The sequence below is a fragment of the Orycteropus afer genome, unplaced genomic scaffold (assembly GCF_000298275.1).
Source record: "Orycteropus afer afer isolate SDZICR_OR568_19922 unplaced genomic scaffold, OryAfe1.0 scaffold00106, whole genome shotgun sequence".
Taxonomy (NCBI): domain Eukaryota; kingdom Metazoa; phylum Chordata; class Mammalia; order Tubulidentata; family Orycteropodidae; genus Orycteropus; species Orycteropus afer.
Genome location: NW_006921693.1, coordinates 4,128,752 through 4,129,741, shown reverse-complemented (window position 1 = coordinate 4,129,741; position 990 = coordinate 4,128,752).

The window sequence follows — 990 nt, the reverse complement described above, 5'->3', positions numbered from 1 at the left end:
TACCTTGGAAACCCAAGGAGGGGTTGCTGTAAGTCGGGTCCGACTCGACGGCACATAACAACAACAATATATTTGAGAAAGCTTGTTTTAACACACTTTTTCTGATGTAAAACCTACCAATGACACACATTACACATATGTTCTTATTGTTAGATGCTGACAAGTCAGCACCAATTCGTAGTGACCTCATGGACAACAGAACAAAACCCTGCCCGATCCTGCCAGCCTCATAATCCTTGCCATGTTTGAGCCCATTGTTGCAGCCACTGTTTCAATCCATCTCATTATGGGTCTTCCTCAATGAAACTGATCCTCTACTTTATCAGGCGTAATGTCCTTCTCCAGGGTCTGGTCCCTCCTGCTAACATGTCCAAAGTACCTGAGACAAAGTCTCACCCTCCTTCTAAGAAGTATCCTTCCTGCACCTCTTCCAAGGAAGATTTGTTGATTCTTCTGGCAGCCCCTGGTACCTTCAATATTCTTCACCAACACGTGGTTCAGAGGCATCAATTCTTCAGTGGTCCTTATTCATTGTCCAGCTTTCACATGCATATGAGGTGATTGAAAAGACCATGGTTTGGTTCACACATTCCTCAGTCTTCAAAGTGACATCTTTGATCTTCAACACTTTGTGGCAGATTTGCCCAATGCAACACATCCTCTGATTTCTTGACTGCTGCTTCTATGAGTTTTTATTATGCATCCAAGTAAAATGAAATCCCTGAAAACTTCAATCTTCTATCCATTTATCATCATGTTGCTTATCGGCCCAGTTTTGAGTATTTTTGTTTTTAGCAATCTAAAAACAAAGCTGCTCTGCAGAAGGAAGATGGGGAGATCTACTTCCATAAAGATTTACAGCTTCAGAAACCCAATGGGGTCACTATGAATCAGAATTGACTCAATGGTAATGGGTTTTATGTTTAGGTGGAGTCTATTCTTAGAGCAGTAATCTTTGTTCTTCATCAATAAGTGTTTCAAGTCATCTTT